This window comes from Micropterus salmoides, unplaced genomic scaffold, assembly GCF_014851395.1.
Source record: "Micropterus salmoides isolate LMB-PRFRI ecotype aquatic unplaced genomic scaffold, ASM1485139v1 Ms_hic_scaffold_18, whole genome shotgun sequence".
In the NCBI taxonomy this organism is placed as follows: domain Eukaryota; kingdom Metazoa; phylum Chordata; class Actinopteri; order Centrarchiformes; family Centrarchidae; genus Micropterus; species Micropterus salmoides.
In genome coordinates, this window is record NW_024040928.1 from 32,576,746 (window position 1) to 32,598,077 (window position 21,332).

Below are 21,332 nucleotides of genomic sequence, written 5' to 3' on the forward strand. Positions count from 1 at the left end.
TACATAGCAGCTCTGTGCACATGTACCCCTGGTACTGTAACGTTAGATAGTAGTAACCTGTCATTTACTGGGCAACAATGATTATATGAAGACGTATTATAGTTGAGCAAACACTGGCCAGCCTGCAAACCCTAATATGTACCAGTACCATGTTGCCTTATAAAGCCTTATTTTATCAGAATCACAAATTCTTTATTGATACCCGAGGGGAAATTCTTGGTTACGATTGCTAAGCCTGCATGTCAAGGAAAAGAAATAACTATCTAAAGTAGGTAAGTAGCAAATATAATTAAATATACAAATTATAAACTCTAAATCTAAATAAAGGTAATGTGGACATGTAAAGTAATTTACAACATCAACAGAAGTGTAATGATAAATAGTAGTAGTGCATTAAATCCTAATAGTAATCATGAGTACTGGTATAGTGCTTTGGAATGGATACAATCTTAAAAACAGCATTACTGAGACAGAGTAACCTGAGTATTGAAGCAGAGAATATTGCATATTGAGTATTTTTCCCTGTGTCCTCTTTCTTCAGGAGATGACCCTTGAAGAACACAGAGCTCTCCACCCTTCTGCTGGAGAGGCAGCCAGGCTGGTCTTTGATGCCTCGATGATGCATCAGCGCAGACATGGTGCCCCACCTTCTGCCAGAGTGCCAGGAGTACCTCGGTGTACTTGTGGTAACTGTAGGGAAATGCCTACGGACCAGGAGCAAGCGAACTGTGTGAGCCTGCTGCCGCACTTCTCCCAGAACTGCCTTGAAGAAGGCTTCATTACCGGGAGGACGTCACGGCGTTAGGCAACATCAGGGAGCCTGGGGATGACAACAGGGAGTACCGCTATGGTGCCTATAGACACTTCATCTATTGGCAACATGGAGCTTTAGGCCAGGGAAACCAACTTGCCCAGTCCCCAGTTGTTGTGTTTGGAGGGACACAACACGGGTTTTATTCCTGGACTGTGAATTTCCCCCCAGGGCCTCTGGCATGGTCATACAGTTTCACACAAATACTCACAAAGCTGCCTCAGCATCATCAAGGCATCAAACAAATGTACATAGTTAACATTTGATTTATTATTACATTTCTAAATATATTTATTCATATTTCTCCCCTCTTTATTGTGTTATAGTTGTTCAACTGCACTTCTAGATACATTTATATACATTTGTACACGTGTTTAGAAAAGTATGACAATTTCAAACTTTGCAATAACATTTCCAATACCAATTTTAGTTATTTATATTTACATAATAGGGGACAGCTGTATAATTGTATTTGTATTTAGGCTACCTACTGAAAATAATATGCGCTGGTCATTGTGGACTTAGCAGAATAAGATGAAACGTGTACAAATTGGAAAAACATGAAATAACCACTGGAGGAGGGTAGGAACAGAATTTAATGTTAATAAATGTCTCTTTTTGAAGAGTAAAAGCTATGAAGTTCTTTCCCTCGTGATCCTGCCTGACAAGTACCAGGACACATGCAAGGTGATCTCCTGTGGGGATCCTTCCGCATCAGATGCTGGTTGGAATAACGGTCCTGTTGAAGACAGTGCCATCCTCAGAAGGCCACTGCATTTATCCACAGGCAGGATCAGAAATGTAGCCAGTTGTTCTCGTACACTGTGGACGCTCTGACACCTATGATGTCATCTTTACAAAGGACATTCTGTGGTTCTGGGAAAACAGGGTCATGATCACAGGGAGAAGGCTCATCAGGAGGGTCTTGATGTGCTCCACCCAGCACACTGTTTAGAAATCGGTAGAAGATCCTCTTCATCAGAGCTGAAACCATTCTGTCCATCATCTCTTTCAAGGGAGTAAGATGAAGCTTTATCTGCCCAATCAATTCTGTACATAATGACAACTTTCAGATAAAAACAAGTTCTCATATAATATCACTGAAAAATAATACATGTAATTAGGAAGTACTACTTACACACTGTTCATTGGGTCACTGAAAACATTTTCCTCCAAGTCCTCCTCAACAATGCTCATGTCATGTAAGCTGCAAAAAACATATTACAAATATATATTGTGAACATTTGGAGAAAAGCAATACAGGTCTCAAAGTTATGATGTGTACATGTTACCTTTGTTCAAAGCCCTGAATTTCTGTGGCTTCTGGAATGACATCAAGATGCTCATCTAAGAATAACCAGAGCAAGTTGTGTAAATCCCACAAATGCTCATTCAACAGTAAATATAGACCAAAAATTCAATAAAATTACACACTAATCATAAAGTTCATGTCTCAAAATCAAAGCTATTAGGACAAAATTAATATATTGTTATGCATGACTTACCGGTCTGTTCCACTAGAAGCACCAATGCGAGACAATGCTGGAGCTGGGACTTGCAAAGGTTTTCTCTTCAAGGGAATCGATGTTGCAGGACCTGTCTCGTAGCTGGAGAAACAACAGCAGCATCAATAAATGAAGTGCTACATGACCCAGTCGCATACGACTGAAATACATTACATACATCTTGTTAGGGTTTGTTCATCTGGCCTAATAAATTGAACATCCCAAAAACTATCACATCTAGTGCAAGTATGATCACCGACAGACAACATGGAAAACGTAAGACAAGAGTGTGTGAAAATGTCCCTGTTTCTGTACCACAGTCCATTATAAACCACATCATGGGTAAGTTTACAAAGCCATAGTCAGGTGAGGATCAAGGGTGCTCTACAATATAATAATATAACACAAATAAGTAGTGACAGCCATAATTGAGCTTGTAGTAACCTTTGTATCCACCCTAGAAGCAATACAAACAAATACGTTGTTTCTAATGTAAATTCTGACAATAAGCATAATTAGTCACTTGATAAGCACACAGTGTTGTTATCGTAATGCTGTTAGCAGTAAAAATAAATGTTTTCCACCAGGGCAATAAACATTTAGCTTGCTAATCTGAGCCACCATGCTCCATGCAATGTTACGGTTTTATAGCTAATTGTAATCATCAGCTGATTGTTTCATAAACACAAAAGACACATTTGTGTTCACTAAACGAAGCCGAAGCGCTGGAGAACAACCTTCGAAATAACAATCCAACTAACGTTACATATTTCTTCTAACAGGGTAGTAAAGGTTTAGCTGGCTAATAAATAAAAAGGAAACGTCGCTGTCTCTTTACACCTCCGATTGTTCCCCTGCATCCGAATCATCACTATTCAAGTTCTGAAGCATCTCCAGGGCCATGGTTCCAGTCATGTTCCTCTTCATTCGCTCATTCATTTTAGAAGCCTAGCTATATATATAGCCTATAGATCGTAGTCATCACTGTGAAGCGCTTTGAGTATCTATGATAAAGCGCTATATAAATGTAATTCATTATTATTATTATTATTAGCCTATTTCTGATCAACCAATTTTGTCTAATATACTTTTTGTTTGTAGAAATTAGCATATATACAAAACACTCGCTACTGACCTTTCCATCTATACCACAATACAATAAGATGGGTATAGATGGTCTATGTATAACCTAACTAATTCAAAACATAATTTGGAATTATTTAATTTAAGTAGACACAAACACAGTAGTTTTTGTTTGTTCTTTAAAAAGGGAACTGTGGACAAGCTCCTCTGAACAGAACAGAAACGTCTAAGCACCTGTTGAGTCTTTTCCAGAGCGGCCAGTTGACAATCTGAGGAGTTATCAGTCAGACGGTCACCAAGCTGTATCTGGACACTAAGCCATTCACAAACACCTCAGGAATAAAAACTTTTGGATATTCCCCCTGTCACGTCCAAAGACTTTGCCCAAAGACTTCCACTCATCCTACGATGGACTGGACCACGAGATGCCCGTTACCAGCTGGAGCCTCACGCAGACGCACACACTGATGTACTTAGGCTATATTGGTTACAGTTGTTCATTAAAATGAGCGTAATTATATTTTTGCATTACTTTTTTAATACCTTTGCTGGTTTTAATGGTGTTAATATAATTCCATCCATCCATCCATCGTCAACCGCTTATCCTGCGTACAGGGTCGCAGGGTAATATAATTCCTAATTAAAATTATTAAGTCAAAAATCTAGTAGAAGTAAAGACTCCAATCAATCCAGTCACTCACAAACAGTCTGACAGATTCATTTGATCAGATGCATTTTGGCTGAAAGGTAAGTTTTTGTAGCAACTTGTATAGTGTAGTGTTTTGGGGGCACATACCAATTATGATAAGAGTCCAGAAGGATAAGTTTGGATTTAAAAAAATAATCTGTGATTCCCTGAAATGTCTGATACACACACATTAGGGTCAGGTTGCCTTTGGCCTGAATCATGCTGAATTTAGGATGACCTGGTAAAACAAAGCTTTGTAGAAACAAGGGTAGGCTCGCTATCAGTACTACACCGACTGAAGGGCTCATAAAAAGACAATTGAGGCTTAAACTGTTCACTGATGTTCCACTTATGGTGATTACTTTATTACATTATTTATGTTTGTATGTTCTATTTTAGGAGATACTTTAATCTGACAGTGACGATAAATAAAATGCAAATTAATCATTTATGCCAAATTGGGTGTCATGATTGATGACCAGCTGTCCTTTTCAGACCATGTTGCTACTGTCTCTCGGTCGTGCCGCTTTTCTCTATACAACATAAGGAAAATCAGGCCCTACCTCACTCAGTACGCCACCCAGCTGCTGGTACAGACCATGGTTATCTCTCGCATCGACTATTGCAATGCCCTCCTAGCAGGTCTTCCAGCTTGTGCGGTGAAACCCTTACAAATGATTCAGAACGCAGCAGTGCGTCTGGTTTTTGATCAGCCCAAAAGGACTCATGTCCCTCCATTACTCAGTGACCTCCACTGGCTCCCCGTGGCCTCCAGAATCAAATTCAAGTCACTAATGCTGCATTCAGAGTGACTACTGGTTCTGCACCATCTACCTAAACTCCATAATACAAACTTATGTTCCTTCTCGGCCGCTACGCTCCTCCAACGAACGCCGCCTGGCTCTGCCATCCCTTTAGACAAAGCAATCCCAGTCCCAGCTGTTCTCATCTGTAACACCACGATGGTGGAACGAGCTACCGCACGCCATCAGAGCAGGGGCGTCTTCTTCCTCTTATAACACCTCTAACATGCACTTCCTGTGCTCTTCTTCTTCTATCCCCTACAATGATCTTGTATTGACTGCACTTTGTTAACTCTTACTTCCTTCCCTCGGTATCTATCTCTGATGTGATATGTACTGTGAGCTCTTACTAGTATTTATTGTCAGTTGTCTGTATTTGATGCTTTTATGTTGTTCCTCAAATGTAAGTCGCTTTGGATAAAAGCGTCTGCCACATGAGTAAATGTAAATGTAAATTTGATCTAAAATCATCAAGCAATAGATGTTTCAAGCTATAACCTAGAGTAGCTCAAATCTATTGTCTGTGTTACTTCCTGCCGTTTTAAACGCCGTTTTGTTTGCAAAACATGCTACAAGAGTGACGTTTTTTGGCACTAATGTCCTGCCATACACGAGGCTTCTAACCATTTACGTCATCAACACAAGTCTCGACACACGCTTCAAAGCGGCGATACGGAAGAACAAACACTGTTTTAAACCACGTGTCTGCATCCGGCGGAAAGTCACCGGTGAACATGGACACTGTTAAACCGAAACCGAAAGCGAGCTGATGTCTTTGATGAAATGAACTTTTTTATTTCAATCTTGGGGATTAAAACGTGGATTTAAATTGGCTCGCGCTTCTCAAGCTGTCTGCTGCAGAGAGCCACAGAAACAGGAGACTGCTTGGAGAAAAGCAAGAGAGGAAGCTGAACTTCCTGGTAAGTTCACTAAACATGTGTCTGTTAAGGAGTCAAATTAAAATTCTCCAAAATTATGCAAAACTATATTTCTGCAAACTAAGTGTTGTAGGATCACAAGCAGGAGATCAGTGATGCTTGTGGTGATTTTGGAGACACTACAGCTCATAACAGTGAAGCTATTGAAGAGAAAAATTCCAAACTCCAAAATTATGCACAACAGTATTTCTACATACTAAGTGTTGAAGTATCATCAACATGAGATCACGGATGCGTGGGGTGATCTGCAGCTTATATGAGTGTAGTTATTGCCTACCTAATATTAGGTATGCAAGTCTTTTTCCTGAGTGTTGTAGTATAACCATCAGTATATCATGAATGTGTAAGGTGATTTTGTCTACTTAACTACGATGGTAAAGAGGCGTTGTTTGTGTTTTAAACACGTTTTGCTTACAAGTTATTGATCCCAGAAGTTTGATCTGTGACTATATTTCCAACTTTACCGAACTCTGTTAACGTTACTTGAGTCCAGCTGTCGTTGAACTTTACAATGAAACAATCTAGAATAACGCAGCCCTGATCGATCCGAACTCCATTTAGAAAAGAAGCATTTTAAAAGTACTTTTCTTGTCATCTTGCTGACAAACCTGACAAAGCATGAATTCATATGTTAAACAAATGAGCATCATTATGTAGTTATTTCGGCATCATTTGGATCCGTTTATTATAATTTAACCACAGCAAAGTGTTTATTTTGGGTCCATGTAGGAAACCAGATTAAAGCCCTTTAATCGTTAAAAGAGCTGCGTTCAATACTACCAATTTCATAAACCACCTAAAAATGAAGACTTAAAGTGAAACCAGTTTAGTCCTGTACCTTTTAAAATAGATACAGCGAACTGGAAAAATCTTTAAGAAGCTAAAGGTTCGCCCTGAGCAGCAGAGTTCAGAGTTCACTCAGACAGAGGCTGCAATGAAGCAACACACACTGGAGGAAAGTTTTAAAAGGAGGCAGAAACTTAATTTAATGTACATGAAGTGTGCGCTGTTCAACTGTTCTAGGGAAATACAAGTATCTGATCAGCAGATACTCAATATTAAATGACTCGATCAGGACCTCCCTACAAAAAAGGCTTCAAGTCCAAATTCTTTCATCTCTGAAGTCCCTGCATCTGCTCTTCTTCTCTGAAAACGTCCAATGTTGCATTTTCCCCGACCTGCTTGGATCCCGATCATTGTTGCTTGCGGCTTTATACATTTTTTATAGTGTGTATATATAATATATAACAGCCTACTAACAAATCCCATCATTCTGTTGAACCTCAGCTCTCTAACGTCTCTGTGGTCCGGAGCCCAAACGCTGGTACAAAAAGCTGTTTCAGACATGTTGCTGTCACAACGCCACACTTTATTTAAACTTCACAAAGAACTTGGAGTATTGATGTGCAAGTGTAATACGGTCAGAAACTGGACTACTTCATTTCAGTTCATTGTTCTGAGCCCGGCTTCCTCTTCATTGTTATCCAACTTTCTCTACAGTAACACATCTGAGCCCATCGCTCCTCGCCAGAGCTATGGAGGACTGATCCTGACAAATTCAGAAATAAATACAGAAATAAATGCTCAATAAATAAATAAGCATCTGATTAAATGCACAAAGAAATAGAGTAAATAAATGAATCCATCCATCCATCATCAACCGCTTATCCTGCGTACAGGGTCGCGGGGGGCTGGAGCCAATCCCAGCTGACATCGGGCGAAAGGCGGGTTACACCCTGGACAGGTCGCCAGCCCATCGCAGGGCTAAATAAATAAATGTAGGCAGTAATTAAATTATACAAGGAGACATAAATGTATATGTCTATTTTAATTGGCTTCTTTACTTATTCACCTTTGTAATAATTACCTTATATATTTATTGTCCATTATAATCTTCAACTTTATTTATTAATTACAAATTTTTTAAATGTATTTATTTATGTGTTTGTTTTAATATTTTTGTCTGTTTTATTCTTCCTTTGTATTTATTTACCTTATTTATTTTCACCCATGGTATTTATTTCAACGATCTTGCCCCTCACACAGTCAGATGGCTTCCTTCAGTGCGCTGAGGTGTTTAACATGGTTATCCGGGAGTGACACGCGGTGACGCGCTGCCAAGATGGCGACGGTCAGCTCCGCCCAATTCGGGCTTCAAAACTGCTCTTCAGAAACCAACGGGTGACGTCACAGATGCTACATCCATTTTTAGCACAGTGTTTTCGTTATCAGACTTCTTCTGCAGGTAATGGTTCTTCGTTAAACAACAACAAAAAACAAGAAACAGGGTAACAGAGCAGGGCTCGACCAGCGAGTTTGAGTTTGTGTTCAGGAACAAAAGAAAAAGAAAAAAATAATGTTGACAGTGTCGCGCCTCCTATCACCGCTCACGCAGTTGTGGAAAGACAATGTGCTGGCTGCGCTCAGGCCTACTTATACCTGAGGGGGGCGCGCTGGCTGTATTACCAGGGTGACCTGCAGGATTACAAGCGCAGCCAATAGTGGCTCTGCTTTTAGGTCTGACTCACTATTTAGCACTGGGTGTGAAATGGGCCATGGTGCCTGTTTTACCGTCCTTTGTTTGAAATTAACTCCAGCTCAGGCTTTGTAGATTCAACAGGCCTTTAGGCTGCCAGGAGGCCCAGCTTTGTTCTACATGTCTGATAATCTGGATCAGGATATAAATGATGATATGTGAGCCGTTAAATAAGAGAGTTACGACACTCCCATTGACGTCTGTTGGAACTGTAGAATGTGGAAGTGAGGCGCATCATGGGGCAGCCCGATAGTTACAAACACTGATTAGTTCCAGTGCTGAACCCCGTTCATTTCGGCGTTTCCAAAGTACGCTCGCGGGTAGCCATATTCAAATAAATTACCATTTCACAGTAATGCTAGAATAGAATAGAATATACTTTATTGTCCCCTAGGGGAAATTTGTCAGGGACTCAAAAGTACGTAGTGTATAGTAGTAGCTGCCCTTACAAACAATAAATCCACATAAAATACAAATAACAGCTAAAGACTCATAACACATCCAGTCAAAATAAAAAATAAATAAAATACAATACAAAACAACAAGCAGAACACCAAGGTATTGCACACTTCCCATTCCTCAGCGTACAGATCTATTTAAAATTTTGATGGAGGTGGGTACGAAAGAGTATTTAAAATAGTTCAATTTGGTTTTGGGGATTCTGTACCTTCTGCCAGACGGCAAGAGCTTGTATTCCGTTTGAAGGATGTGGGACGGGTCCAACAGTACTCTCCGGCCTGCCTAAGTACAGACTGCTTAAAGATGGACTGAAGGGAGAGCTTTTCAGTCCTCCCCATCACCTTCATAGCAGTCTGTACCAGGTGCTGCAACTTTGATTTGGACTGTGTGGAGACATTGCCGAACCACGCCGTCATCCCATACCTGATGACACTCTCACAACACGTTATGGATTGTATTTAGGAACAGAGTAATTTGCTCGGTAGCCTAACCATCTCTCCAGTTACATTTCAACAGATAACACTGTCAGTGCTATCTGTCCATCCCTCCACTTTAAACAACACTACTGTAAGTATAGTTAAGGTAATAATCAATGCACAGAATCCGAAAATTCCTGCCAATATAGTCTGGCGTAAATGTGTTGTAACGTTATGTGATGGTTGCAGCGCCTCTCCCTCCTAAATTAAACACAAAAACTGATTTATGCTGCCTCCCACACTCCCCAGAAGAAATGCTATCATATGTAAGTGTCAGGGTAGCAATCAAAACAATTTATGTGTTAACTCAACAAGATCTCATCTGCTGCACAGGGGAAGGAGTTTAACTACGAGACTGTTTTTAACCCTTTGTTTACAATTATGTCAGCAAGGTTAATTATGAAATATAAACATAACTATTTATTTATTTAATGTCACAATCTTCCACCACATATTTAAATCCCTCTTTTATTCAGTCATCTATTTTAAAGAACTCTGTAACCGGAGGTTACATAATGCTTGGCCAGATATTTCCCCCGTTCCCTTTTGCACTTTCAATAATAGTCATAAAAAAGTGTGCTTTGGCCTTCCACATTGTTTGTATTATTTTATTTCTTGCTGATGTAAATTGTTGTCTGTCTGAGGTCAGGCCAGTTTTAAGCGACTTTTTAAGTAATTGATCTCTTATCTTCATTAGCGTCCTGCATTAATTATGTCCATATCAGAAGTCTTATTGTTCACATAAACACATTTTAATGAGCACTTTTCCATAATATTTTCACATTAACTGATGGTCATGGATTGCTTAACCAATAGCACAGTTTATGAATCTGTGCTATTGTTTTATAAATTATTGATTTGTACAGATTTCCACGTCAATATTTTTTATGCTTCTACTTAAAACTAAAGAAACTCTTTCAGTTATTACTCAGTCTACAATACTGACTGCAGTGATTGGTCAATTAATTGATTTGAGTTTAACTATTAAATTAATAGCCAACTATTTTAATAATAATAGATGAATTGTTTTGAGTAATTTCCTTTTTTTTTTTTCTAAAAATTTCTAATTCTCTGATTTCTGGTTCTCAAATGTGAATATTTAATATGTATGACAGTGAACTGAATATACTGTATTTGGATTGTGGACGAAAGAAGACACTTTAGGACGTTATTTTGGGCTTTGGGAAACACTGATCGACATTTTTCACCATCTTCTGACATTTTATGGACCAAGTAACTTAAAATGATAGATTAATCGATAATGATAATGTTCTGTATGTTCTATAAGGTGAAGAATTCTTTTGGTATCTTTGCAGGACGAAAAGATGGCGACACTGAAAGTGGCCCTCTTGGGAATTTTGGAAGATTTGGGAGCCGAGGACTTTAAAAAGTTCAAGTGGTACCTGCAGCAGAAGGAGGTCCTGGAAGACTTACCAGCAATCCGAAAGAGTCAACTGGAGAATGCAGACAGGGTGGACACATTAGATCTGATGGTCCAGAACTATTGCACAAAAACTACTGAAGTGTTCAAAATAGTTTTGGTAAAGATAAATAAGAATGATCTAATGGAAAATATACCAAACACCATCTCAAATCCCACAGGTAAATCATTTAAATGGAATTATTAACAAGATCTTATTTTATGCAATCATGCATCACAGTTTTAGACTCATGACAATGATAAAAGATACTGTAGAAATTCTGATATTGAGAACTGCCACATTTGCATGGTGGAGGGGTTGAGGTACAATGACCATGGAAGCTGATCTCAGGGTTACTAGCTTCTGGTAGGGTCACCCAAGGCAGTTTGTCCAAGGTGAAGTGTCCGATCAGGGGTGATTGCAGAGCCCTTTTGGATCAACCTCGAAAGCACAATGCCACACCCAGATTAGGGCCTCTTTCTGCAGCCAAGCCTGGGAATGGAGCTCACTGGCAAGTGGCTTGTTGGCAGGGTCCATTTGCAGTGTCAGGGTCAGGTGCATTGCCAGTCAGGTCGCAGGCACAGGAGAGTAGCAACACGTAGCACCGGCTCTGAAATTAAACTCCAGAATAGGGAATTGACTCTCCTTTAGGCACCAGGCAGGTGTGGGGATTCTCACGAGCCACTGCCTAAGCACTGGTGAGCTGGAATATTCCTCCTGGAATGGTACAGAGATTCAGTGAGAGGATTTGATTGATGTGTTTTGTTATTAGACTTCTGTGATAGTCATGGACTGTCGATAATGGACACCATATTCAAGCATAAGGAGGTTCACAAGTTACAGTACACTGTACAGCAAAGCTCCATTATTGAGGTTGTGATTGTTTGATCAAATATGCAGTCGCGTGTCTGGGACAGTTGGGTAATGAGAAGAGCAGAACTGTCCGCTCATCACCACCAGCTGAGACGTTGGAGACATGGAATTCAAGTGGTCGGTATTTAAAATGTCAATATTTAAAGTCTGTAAAGAAGAACTTTGGGGTTGGTTGGCCCAGGGAACAGATGAATCAGTAGATGGGTATTGGAATGCCAGAAGGGCGGTAGCTTCTGTGGTCACAAAAGAAAAAAACTGGTATGGGAGGACTTGAGGACATGGAGAACAACTTTTACACCTTTAAGACGGTCTGGCAAATCATCAGGAAACTCAGGAGGGGAGGTTAATTGCTGACCCAGTCTGAGGATATTGTCGGACAGTTTGGGGAACTGCTGAATCAGACCGACACATACATAAATGTAATCAGCAAGGCCCACAGTGACAAGGTGCCAGGGGTTGATATGTTGTGTCCTGATACGTGGAAATATCGGGGGGAGAAAAAAAGTACCAGAGACTGTGCTCAAATTATCAGAGTAGTTCCAAGGCTCCCTGGCAAATCTTATGCCACTGTGATGAAATGGAGACTGTGGCAGAACCTCAGATTCAGTAGGACCAATGTAGATTCAGAGAAGGTGGCCATCAGGTTTACATCTCTGCTGTTAGCAAATGATGTGGTTTTAAAGGCTTTACCTGTGAGAAGCAGAAAGGGTAAGAGTCAGCACCACCAAGACTGAGACCACTCGTCTGTAAAACAGTGAATTGTTCATTTTGGTTTGGGAGGGAATTGTTGTCAAGGAGACCGAGGATCTTGGGGTCATTCGCAAGTGAGGGAAAGGTGGATCATGAGATCAACAGATTCAGTTCAATTCAATTTTATTTATATAGCGCCAAATCACAACAACAGTTATCTCACAGCGCTTTTCATAAAAGAGCAGGTCTCTGTGATGTTATTTACAGAAGCCCAACAATTCCCACAAGGGCAAGCACAAGCGACAGAGGCAAGGAAAAACTTCCTTTTAAGAGGCAGAAATCTCGAGCAGAACCATGGCTCAGGGTGGGCGGCCATCTGCCTCGATCAGTTGGGGGTGAAGGGGGGAGAGAGAGGGGGGGGGAGCCAGCCTACACAATATACACAGAGGCACAGATAGAATCAGTGGCAATGTGGATGCCATACTAAAGAGAGAACTAAAACAGAGAACTACACCTGAAGGTGATGCTCTGGGTTTACCAGAAATCTGTATTCTCACCTATTGTTGTGGGTTTGGCTGGTCTCACCCTTAAAGATAAGGTGAGCAGCTCAGATATTTATAAGGAGCTTGGAGTAGAACTGCTGTTCTGTCATGTGGAAAGAGGCTTGTTGAGGTTCAGGCATCTAACTACGACACTGTCCTACGGAGGTATTCAGGGCACATCCAACTTGGAGAAGACCATTGGGCAGGCCCAGAACCCCCTGAATACCTGGGTACGCCTTGCGATCCCCCTGAAACAGCTGTAGAAAGTGGCTGGGGAGAATTACATACATCATTACATATAGTTGTGGAAAATGGATGGATGAAATATTAAGGAGCAAATTATATCAAAAAACGTAAAGCTTGGCAGAAACATATTTTCTGCCTGAAAAGAGGAAATGTTTTCATGGCTCACATACTCTAGCATCTTCTAAATTCTGTCATCTCTTTTTCATTATTTCAGAGATTCTTGCTGAGTACCAGTGTAAAATGAAATCAAACCTGAAGAAGAAGTTCCAGTGTGTGTTTGAGGGGATTGCTAAAGCAGGAAACCCAACCCTTCTGAACCAGATCTACACAGAGCTCTACATCACAGAGGGAGGGACTGCAGAGGTCAATGATGAACATGAGGTCAGACAGATTGAAACAGCATCCAGGAAACCAGACAGACCAGAAACCACCATCAGACAAGAAGACATCTTTAAAGCCTCACCTGGAAGAGATGAACCAATGAGAACAGTGATGACAAAGGGAGTGGCTGGCATTGGGAAAACAGTCTTAACACAGAAGTTCACTCTGGACTGGGCTGAAGACAAAGCCAACCAGGACATACAGTTCACATTTCCATTCACTTTCAGAGAGCTGAATGTGCTGAAAGAGAAAAAGTACAGCTTGGTGGAACTTGTTCATCACTTCTTTCCTGAAACCAAAGAAGCAGGAATCTGCAGCTTTGAAGAGTTCCAGGTTGTGTTCATCTTTGACGGTCTGGATGAGTGTCGACTTCCTCTGGACTTCCACAACAATGAGGTCCTGACTGATGTTACAGAGTCCACCTCAGTGGATGTGCTGCTGACAAACCTCATCAGGGGGAACCTGCTTCCCTCTGCTCGCCTCTGGATAACCACACGACCTGCAGCAGCCAATCAGATCCCTCCTGAGTGTGTTGACATGGTGACAGAGGTCAGAGGGTTCACTGCCCCACAGAAGGAGGAGTACTTCAGGAAGAGGTTCAGAGATGAGGAGCAGGCCAGCAGAATCATCTCCCACATCAAGACATCACGAAGCCTCCACATCATGTGCCACATCCCAGTCTTCTGCTGGATCACTGCTACAGTTCTGGAGGAGGTGTTGTTGAAGACCAGAGAGGGAGGAGAGCTGCCCAAGACCCTGACTGAGATGTACATCCACTTCCTGGTGGTTCAGTCCAAACCGAAGAACGTCAAGTATGATGGAGGAGCTGAGACAGATCCACACTGGAGTCCAGAGAGCAGGAAGATGATTGAGTCTCTGGGAAAAGTGGCTTTTGAGCAGCTGCAGAAAGGAAACCTGATCTTCTATGAATCAGACCTGACAGAGTGTGGCATCGATATCAGAGCAGCCTCAGTGTACTCAGGAGTGTTCACACAGATCTTTAAAGAGGAGAGAGGACTGTACCAGGACAAGGTGTTCTGCTTCGTCCATCTGAGTGTTCAGGAGTTTGTGGCTGCTCTTCATGTCCATCTGACCTTCATCAACTCTGGTGTCAATCTGCTGGCAGAAGAACAAACAACCTCCCGGCTGTCTAAAGTCTTCAGAGGCAAATTAAAACTAACACATCTCTACCAGAGTGCTGTGGACAAGGCCTTACAGAGTCCCAATGGACACCTGGACTTGTTCCTCCGCTTCCTCCTGGGTCTTTCACTGCAGACCAATCAGACTCTCCTACGAGGTCTGCTGACACAGACAGGAAGTAGCTCACAGACCAATCAGAAAACAGTCCAGTACATCAAGAAGAAGATCAGTGAGGATCTGTCTCCAGAGAGAAGCATCAATCTGTTCCACTGTCTGAATGAACTGAATGATTGTTCTCTAGTGGAGGAGATCCAACAGTCCCTGAGTTCAGGAAGTCTCTCCACAGATAAACTCTCTCCTGCTCAGTGGTCAGCTCTGATCTTCATCTTACTGTCATCAGAAAAAGATCTAGACGTGTTTGACCTGAAGAAATACTCTGCTTCAGAGGAGGCTCTTCTGAGGCTGCTGCCAGTGGTCAAAGCCTCCAACAAAATTCTGTTGGTGGATATATGTATATGTGCAATTTCAATAATGCTTGCTTTTATATTTGACAAATCATTTAGTTTTTGTCCATTGCTAATCCTTTTTCAGGTTGAGTGGCTGTAACCTCTCAGATAGAAGCTGTGAAGCTCTGTCCTCAGTTCTCAGCTCCCATTCCTCTAGTCTGAGAGAGCTGGACCTGAGTAACAACAACCTGAAGGATTCAGGAGTGAAGCTGCTGTCTGCTGGACTCTCGAGTCCACTCTGTAAACTGGAAACTCTCAGGTCAGTATTAAGCTGTTTGTTTTAAATCCTCCTCATCTGGTTTTAGGTTCATGTTAGTGAAAATGGTCTGTAAGATTTTCCTGCTGACATGATTGTTTTAAACACAGTTTATGATGTCCTGATTCCAGGCTGTCAGGCTGTCTGATCACAGAGGAAGGCTGTGCTTCTCTGGCCTCAGCTCTGAGCTCCAACCCCTCCCATCTGAGAGAGCTGGATCTGAGCTACAATCATCCAGGAGACTCAGGGGTGAAGCTGCTGTCTGATGGATTGTTGGATCTACACTGGAGACTGGACACTCTCAGGCCGGTGTAACATAAATTAATTATTTTAACCGTTTTAAAAAATGGGCCAGTGATTGATTGCCCATTCGGTCATTTTCTATACTGACACTGGGCTAGGCCAATCACATCTCTTACTAGGTGCTGAAGTTTATGTGTGGATTTTTGGGGAGATTGTGAATTGAGAAGTGTTTCAGTTAGTTTTGGTTTCCGCCTCCTTGTCTCATATCCAAAGTCCCAAATGGGGTTCTGTCTCTGTCATATGGTCTGAAGGGGAAACTACTACACCAGCAGAGCAATACTTATCCTCAATACAGTACAGGAAATATCCACTTGTTCTCTTGCGACTCAGTTTTCCTTATTGTGATTCACTATATTTTATAATGTTGTATTCAAACCGGTCTTGAGTAAATTTAAAAAGATAGATTGCATTTTGTAAGATCAATAGATTTTGATGTGTAGTACTTTTACTTTTGATTGGAAGTATTTTTAAAACCAGTTACTTTTTTACTTTTACTTGAGTAGGTTTATACTGGGTGACTTTTACTTTTACTTGAGTAACATTTTTCGTGTGGTATCTTTACTTTTACTTAAGTGTGAAAATTGAGTGCTACTTCCACCACTGTCACAGTGTTGCTTTTCATTACTGAAAACCCCCAAAAAAGAGATTCTGCCAGAGGAAGCTGAAACCTAAATATATATAATCATTAATAAATGTACATACATCCTGACAACATTGTTTTACATAGGTACAGTGCCAAAACAAATGTCATGCCGTATAAGTCTCACAGAAGGTACAGTTCTGCATTGCCGCAAGGTGCAGGTTACGGCTTAGTTTCAACATGTAGACAACAGTCCAAAATTATGTAACAAAATTCCCCCTCTCACCCCTTGCGGGTTGGTATGTGTCATCCTCAAGCTCGGGTCCTCTACCAGAGGCCTGGGAGTTTGAGGGTTCTGCGCAGTATCTTAGCTGTTCCTAGGACTGCACTCTTCTGGACAGAGACCTTTGATGTTTTACCTGGAATCTGCTGTAGCCACGCTCCCGGTTTGGGGGTCACAGCCCCCAGTGCTCCAATTACCACTGGCACCACTGTTTCTCTTTCTTTCCTCATGTTTTCTAGCTCCTCTTTCAGCCCTTGGTATTTCTCAAGCTTCTCGTGTTCCTTCTTCTTGATGTTGCTATTGTTTGGGATTGTCACATCAATCACTACAGCCTTTTTCTGCTGTTTGTCGATCAACACAATGTCTGGTTGGTTAGCCATCACCAGTTTGTCAGTCTGGATCTTGAAGTCCCACAGGATCTTAGCTCGGTCATTCTCAACTACCTCAGGAGGTGTCTTCCATTTTGACCTTGGTACTTCCAGCCCATACTCATGGCAGATGTTCCTGTACACTATGTCAGCTACCTGGTTATGGCGTTCCATGTATGCACTTCCTGCCAGCATCTTACACCCTGCTGTTATGTGCTGGACTGTCTCAGGGGCATCCTTGCACAGTCTGCACCTGGGGTCCTGCCTGGTGTGGTAGACCCCAGCCTCTATTGATCTTGTGCTGAGTGCCTGTTCTTGTGCCGCCATGATTAGTACTTCTGTGCTGTCCTTCAGTCCAGCCTTTTCCAGCCACTGGTAGGATTTCTGGATATCAGCCACTTCTTCTATTTGTCTGTGGTACATGGTTTCCGTTAGCCTGCGGCACCCCAAGGTATTTGTAGCTATCCTGAACATCTGCAATGTGGCCTTCTGGTAGTTCAATCCCCTCGGTTCTGATCATCTTCCCTCTTTTTGATACCATGCGACCACACTTGTCCAGTCCGTGTAGATCCTGGTAGTGTGGATCAGTGAGTCGACGTCTCGCTCATTTCTGGCATACAGCTTGATGTCATCCATGTAGAGGAGGTGACTGATGGTTGTTCCACTTCGGAACCGGTATCCGTAGCCAGTCTTTGTAATGATCTGGCTGAGGGGGTTCAGGCCTATGCAGAACAGCAGCGGGGATAGTGCATGGTATATGCCGCACTTGATGGTGACTTGTGCAATTGGCTTTGAGTTGGCTTCCAAACTTGTTTTCCACAGCCCCATTGAGTTCTTGATGATGGCTATTAGTGTCCTGTTGATCTTGTACATTTCCAAGCATTCCAGTATCCATGTATGTGGCATTGAGTCATAGGCTTTCTTGTAGTCAATCCAGGCGGTGCACAGATTGGTCTGTCTGATCTGGCAGTCTCAAGTCTCAATCAACCAGTAGCTGAAGCTTGGCTCCACTGGTATTACTGCCCATCCATCTGGGCCCTGTCCATATATTGAGCCATGTGCCTACTCATCATAGCCGCTATGATCCCTGACAGGAGCTTCCATGTTGTGCAGAGGCAGGTCATTGGCCGGTAGTTGGATGGGATTGTTCCCTTCTGGGGAACCTTCATGATCAGGACTGTCCGTGCTTTGGTCAACCTTGGGGGGTGGTGATGGCACAATAACACATGCTTTTGGTGTGAGAGACCCGGGTTCAATCCCCCACTGTGACACATCCACCATTGTGTCCCTGAGCAAAACACTTAACCCCTAAGTTGCTCCAAAATGAATAAATGTAATGTAATGTTAACCGTTCTGGGTGGATCCCATCCATCAGCAGTTGGTTCATTTGTGCTGCCAGGCATTCATGGAGTACAGTTAGTTTCTTCAGCCAGTAGGTATGGATCGTGTGATCATGTCATCAGGTATCGACCGCTTGTTGTATTTCTTGGGTAGCTCTTTCCTTGCATCTTCTGTAGTTCTGAGAGCTGACTAACCTCTCTTCTTGTTACCTTGATCTTGGCCTCTAGCCTGCTCCTCTATGGGGGGGGGGGTAATGCTCTTTCTGGCTTGTGGTGTTCATCTTATAGGGGACTGGGGACCCAATCTCTGAGTTCTTCCACTTGCCACAGCATATTTGTTGTACTTTGTCAATCTCTAGTTGTGGCTGTTAGAACACTGAGCTAGGAGTTGTTTCTTTGTCAGTGTTGATGATGGGTTTCGAAGCATCCATATATCCCATAGTCTCTGCATATAACCCCTCTCACTGGGATTGCTTGTATAGTAGCATTGCATCAGATCCATATTTTCTGCTCTGGTCCATGAATGTCTTGTTCCAGTTGTCCATTTGTCATCAGGTTGCCCTGGTTCCCCAGCACCTGACGCGGCCTTTGTTGACCTAGGCGACATCCGAGCCGGAATGGCTCTTGTATTTGCAGTTTGCAATGCTGGTAGCATTAAGGACTTTGCCTAAGGGTCCACCTGGAAAACCCCGCCCTGACCATGAATCGAACCCACGATACATACACACACACACACACGCACACACCTCAGAAAGCTTTACAATTTGTACATCATATGGACTCTCTGTCCTCAGACCCTCTGTTTCTGACGTATAAATTACACAAAAGTTCAATCTGGTGGAAGTCTGGAAACTGCATGTGTGAATGCTGGTCAAACTGTTTATTTAGTGGGACAACATTCTGAGGACAATATTTGACATTCTGCTCTCATAATTAGTTATCTTCTTCTTCAGACAGTGAAAGAATCCTGGAGACAGTTGACACAGATGAGTTTCAGCCTGTTTCTCTGTCACACTGACAAACTGAGGAACACTGCTTCATGTTGAACAGCAGTTAGGACTCATGTTGGATAGAAAATCACTCTGACTGTGTTTCTTCCTCCAGGGTGGACCATGGTGGAGAGCAGAGGTTAAAACCTGGTCTGAGGAAGTGTAAGTGTGGATTCAATCTGACTCATGATGACAAAACAGCACACAGTCAGTTTCTCTTTCAATACAAAGTTGATAGTTGTGGTATTTATTCATTCAAACATTACTGACTAAATGCATCATCATTAAACTTTATAGAAATGAACAACATCAGCACACAAACAAAGAATAAACTTTCAGATGTGTCTGATGATAAACTGCTGCTGTGTTGTGTCTCGTTCTCTCCATCAGATTTCTGTGAACTCACACTGGACACAAACACAGCACACAGAAACCTCAAACTGTCTGACAACAACAGGAAGGTGACGGTGGTGAGAGAGGAGCAGCCATATCCTGATCATCCAGAGAGATTTGACCACTGGGAACAGCTGCTGTGTAAAAATGGTCTGACTGGTCGCTGTTACTGGGAGGTCGAGTGGAGAGGAGGAGTTTTTATATCAATGACTTACAGAGGAATCAAACGGAGAGGAGACCTTAAAGACTGTGTGTTTGGATTAAATGATCAGTCCTGGAGTCTGTTCTGCTTTGATGATGGTTACTCTGTCTGGCACAATTACAGAGAAACAGTCCTCCCTCTCTCCTCCTCCTCCTCTAACAGAGTAGCAGTGTATGTGGACTGTCCTGCTGGCTCTCTGTCCTTCTACAGAGTCTCCTCTGACACACTGATCCACCTCCACACCTTCAACACCACATTCACTGAACCTCTTTATCCTGGGTTCTGGTTCGGGTCTGGTTCCTCAGTGTCTCTGTGTTCTCTGTAGGAGGGAGACAACTTCCAGTCCTGTGGTTTAAATGTTGGCGGTTGACGAGGCTTCACTTTGGTTAACATCTGGCTCACTGATCGTGCTTTTAATGTCAATTTCAATTTTATTTATTTATATAGTGCCAAACAACAACAACAACAGTTATCTCACTTTAACTCATGTGTAAGTTAACATGTTAACAAATTTTACTCTTGCTACTAAGAGTTAGTACATGACACGCAACAGTAGTCCTCATTTTCTGAGCTGCTTTCTGATCTGCTTTTGTCAAGCTTTGTGAGGAACTTGCTGCTGAGCATTTTAGTCCTAATTTATAATTATGAAGAGCAAATAAAAAATAAGATAAAGATGAAGGCCCTTTAAAAAGGCCTATTTCACCATTCCACAAAGGATATAAAAATGCAAGCGCCAAGCACCATAGACAAACCTGAATTCCCCTAAGAGAAAGTTTAAATGACTGCACTAGTGTAATAAGACATTTTATATAATTGAACCCTGGATAAAGTACCTTTTGCTAATACTGCAATCTTTGATATTTGTGCATGCATCCAAGTTATTTCTGAATAACAGGTAAAACAGTAAATTCTCAATAAAGTGGCCCTGAATATTTTTGTATCACAGAGAAATGTTTAAATATTACTAACACTGATGTTAAAATTTCCATTTTTGAAAGAAACAAGAGGTCTTTAAGAGATACAAACACTCATTAGCTGAAAAACATTCACCGCATGGAGGTCCCCTCTTTGGTAGGTAGATACTGCTCAAGGATCCAAGTGCCCTCTGGGCAATTTCTTGAAGACTCCCATCATTGGCCTATGGTAACCCCTCCTAGTATCTTATCATTGGCTCACGGTAACTCTGCCCATCCTCTTATTTTGTATGTGACAGCATGTGGGAAATAACTGGTGAGGGGTTGGGGGCCGTTACTTCTGGTACAACCAGATTATTATATATAGTCGGCTGTTCCAAACTCTTGTCTCCGGCTGATAAAAATAGGTTCCTGTTTCAAAAACGAACTCTGTCTGATAAACCCAGACCGTTTTTAACAACCGGAGTCTGAGTTATAGATAACTCTATTCCATAACTGGTCTACAAGATTACCTGAAGATGCTAATGACAGTTACAACACACAACACGACTCATTGAGAAAACAGAGGGAGGGATGGAAGGAGGTGCGGGGGGTGGAGCACATTCC

General features: G+C 42.0%; 1 pseudogene; it reads left to right on the plus strand.

The window, feature by feature from the left end:
• The first annotated feature begins 5,554 nt into the window (after positions 1 to 5,554).
• Positions 5,555 to 20,655, plus strand: LOC119909388 (annotated as a pseudogene).
• Positions 20,656 to 21,332: the final 677 nt, after the last annotated feature.